This window comes from Triticum aestivum, chromosome 3D (assembly GCF_018294505.1).
Source record: "Triticum aestivum cultivar Chinese Spring chromosome 3D, IWGSC CS RefSeq v2.1, whole genome shotgun sequence".
NCBI lineage: Eukaryota > Viridiplantae > Streptophyta > Magnoliopsida > Poales > Poaceae > Triticum > Triticum aestivum.
The window spans coordinates 107,898,189-107,902,380 of NC_057802.1; positions in this window are offsets into that span (position 1 = coordinate 107,898,189).

Here is a 4,192-nt window from a genome sequence, read left to right on the forward strand (position 1 = left end):
GGTCTCCTCCTCGATCCAGACCGGGGGGGTGAGATATTTCGGGGGGGAAGCGAGGCTGTCGGTGGGGGGGGCAGGGGATAAGGTGAGGGGGGTTGGGCCGGCCGGCTGGGCCTGGGGTGGCCCAGTTGGGCCAGGTCCAGTGGGGGGGGGGCTTTTGTTCCTAAAGAACGAGTGCAGTAAATGTCTTAACCAAAAACTTACCTATTACTGCATTAGGTTGTGCTTCAACCTCCTCCACGTAAATGTGGTTCACTTGTCCTTTGTTGAAAGGGTTGGGCTTCTTCCCAGAGCTTCCATTGCCATTTCCATTCTTAGCTTCCGGGCATTCAGTTGCATAATGTCCAGTCTTCTGGCATTTGTAACAAGTAATGTGGCTCAGATCTCTCTTAGTTGGGGTCGATGGGTTGGTACGGTTCTGTCCGTTGCTTCCTCCATTCCCATTACCATTCTTGGGTCCACTATGGTTGTGCGAACCTCCTGCTGCATGGGTATGCTGAAAATGTCCTCCTAAATTCGGGGTAAAACGTGGCTTCTAATGAGCTCCAGAATTGTACTTCCCTTGTCCATACTTCCTCTTGCGGCTTTCAATCTGCTGCTGCTTCCCTTCAATCATGAGAGCTCTATCTACCAACTCCTGGTAGTTGTTGAAGGTTGCTACCATCAACTGCATGCTCAGCTCATCATTCAGTCCTTCTAGAAACTTCTCCTGCTTGGCTGCATCTGTAGCAACGTCATCTGGGGCATAACGTGCTAACTTACTAAAGTCCTCCACATACTAGCCTACGGTGCGTCCTCCTTGGCGTAGGTTGCGAAACTCACGCTTCTTCATAGCCATATCTCCTGCTGAAACATGGGCAGTACGGAAAGCTTGCTGAAACTGGTCCCATGTGACAGTGTCGATAGGGTGAGTGGCTGTGTAATTCTCCCACCATGATGCTGCAGGTCCATCAAGTTGATGTGCAGCAAAATGCACTCTCTCCGCATCTGTGCATCCTGCAGTGGTCAGCTCCCTTCCAACCTTGCGGAGCCAATCATCTGCAACAATCGGCTCGGTGCTGCTGGAAAACACCGGCGGATTCAGCCTCAAGAATCGGGCCAAATGATCAACAGGTGGTGGTGGTGGGTTGTTGTTGTTGTTGTTGTTGTTGCCTTGGTTCTGTACTAACACTTGCATTAGGGCATTCTGCTGCTGAATCAACTGAGTGATCTCTGGTGGGAAAACAAATCCGGCGTCGCGTCTCGGAGGCATCTGCTGGGTTTAGAAAGGATGAGAATTTAGAATAGAATGAGGTCTAGAGGGAAAACACTACCCATATGCACCTGAGACAAACACAAACAATACCACTCAATCAATTCAAACAAGGCATACAATCGATCTAACTATCGTTACAAAGTGCTCAGGCTATACTATATACATGGGGAAATACTACTACTGATTATGGTGGTCTACTAGAAATTTTGATCGGTCGAAGACTCCATGATATCTGCTCCAGCTTCATCAACAAATTCATCTTCACTGGGGTCCGAGTCGGTGTCGTCGATGATGATGTAGTTCTCTGGGCAAGTAGAATCGTCATCTTCTCCTCCTGGTGCTGGGTCTCCCATGAAAACTTCGATCTTCTTTATCAGGTCTTCATTCTTCTCCAGTAATGTTGCGATTTCCTCCTCATATCCATCGCGTGTAGACTTGATTTCTTCCTCCAGTTCCGTGATCTTGGTCAATGCCTTCTTCAAATCTATTATGCTTGTGCACATTTGGTTCTCCTGGCAACGAATATGCTGGTTTAACTCCTAGATGAAAGCTGCAATTGATCTATCCTTCTTGGTGCTGATCATCTCCCATTGCTCATCTCGGCGCCCACAAATCTGATAAATAGTATCCTTAAGCTCCTTGTGGTAAACTTCTCCAATGCGTCCCATAGTGATGTGGGCTTCCATGCTCTTTCCTAAACTCCAGGTTGGTGCATCAAAGGAAAACTCTATAGGCTCAGTGACTGGCATGAACGTCCTTCCTGGAACTTGAACTTGCATCATCTAGCGCTCCTCTTCTGGTAGTGTGGCGTTGTAGGTTCCGGTGAAGCATGGAATTCCGATGTTCAGGTGTCTAGTGACTTCCTTCAAGTGGCGTCCAAATGGTGTATCTTCATCCGGTTGCATGAACTTGTTCCTTGCATCCGCCATTCCTAAAAGAGTAGAAAATGGAGAGGAGTTAGAAATGAGAAGAGAGTAGTGTTCTAGGGTTTAAGCTTAGTGGTCGTGTCCTACAGTCAGTGTGTGCTCTGATACCATCTTGTAGCGACCATACCTCAAACAGTCTGATCTACTGTGCACCAGTGTCATCCCTGGATCAGTAATGCTGACACGCACAGTACTCGAAGGATTTATAACAGAGTAGCAATCACACACTTATTACATCGAGTGTCTCAAAAGAGAACTAAGTATGGTAAATATGGCTTAAGGCCATCTAAAAACGATAACAGCGGAAGACTTGGAAGATAAGTGAGTCCATCAACTCCAACGGCATCACTGAGTATAAGACCACGACCTAAGGCACCTTACTCGTCGTCTGAAAAGTCTGCAACATGAAACGTTGCAGCCCGAAAATGGGTCAGCACATGGAATATCCTGGCAATATAACACATAGAGAGTAATGAACAAAATAAGGCTATACTACATGCATATTTGGCTGGTGGAAAGCTCTATGGTTACAGTTTTTGCGAAAAGCCAATTTTTCCCTACTGCAAAGGAATAAAATTTTATTTAACTATCATGGTGGTTGTTGAACATTGAGATGGTTGACAGCATCTCAATCCCAATTAAGAACGTGATTAACCCAATCAAATTAAATTAAGTAACATGATGATGAGATTCACATGATAATCCAAGTACTAGATACTCAAGATGTCCATAACCGGGGACACGGCTAACCATGATTAGTTTGTACACTCTGCAGAGGTTTGTGCACTTTTCCCCACAAGACTCGATCTCCTCCGTTGGGATTCTCGCACTACATGGTGTTTGAGAAACGGATGACCGAAACACAGCCTTTCAGAAGCATTAACTCTAACCCCGGGTAGACAGTACCAACCTACATCCCCTACATCTGCTAGCCTACCACTGGAAGAGGTCATGCAACCTACTCAACTATGCTAGAGCCCATAATAGCTTGTGGCTGCACACGGAAGTTTCTAGCATGAATAATCTTATGATCCCTTTGAGCCTGGGTGGCGGTCCATAGGATAATCACACGGAACCCCGGGATTTCCAAAAATACAGGCAACACTGGATTCTCCAGGTGCCTCAATCCACCCAGATGTGAGTTTAAGTTGCCACCTTAAGTTTAACCATTAATTAACAATCTCACATCTGCCATGGAAAGATCTCTCAAACCCAATCCACGTCTACTAGCATAGCATAGCTATATGAGCAAACGTAGAAGTAACTCCCAAAGGTTTGATAACAAAACAGGTAATAGGTACTACCTCATCTACTTCCCGATACCCACAATTTAATCAGATCCTAATCATGCAATGTTTGAGGATTGGTCTAATGCATTAAAACTGGGTAGTAAAGAGGTATGATCAAAGTGTTACTTGCCTTGCTGATGATCCGTGAAACCTAGAGATTCGAAGTAGCAAGCGGCGCACTCCGGGTACTCTATCGCAAACAAACAAGCATACAATAAGCACTCATCTAATGCACAGGTAAAACTCAAATAAAAGATCTAACCAGAAAGTTCAACTTAAGAACTCCGGTTTGCAAAAAGAATCAAATCAAACGAAGCAACGAAAGTCAAACGGCGAAAGAAACAAGCTTCGTTTACTAATATGGATCTAAGTCAAATTTTACAGTAGCAAAAACTTGTTTGAGTTCGTTAAACGGAAAGAGAATTTTGAGACGAAACTCTAGGCGCTTGAATCGCCTGATTCCGATAAACGAGCGAAAAGTTATACTAGAACGAAAATCGGATCAGAAATCACGATCCGGAATAATCGCGGAAAAATCCAAGAAAAAGAAAAAACTGACGAACAGTTTATCGTACGAACGTTCGTTAACTGTAACTAAATGATGAACGCGTTCGTTAAAACGAACGAACGAGCGAACGCTCGCTAAAAAGACTAAACCAAAAAAAACGATCTATAAAAAAACTGGGGTTTCAAAAAAAACTGCACGGTTTTTCCGGCGAAAACCG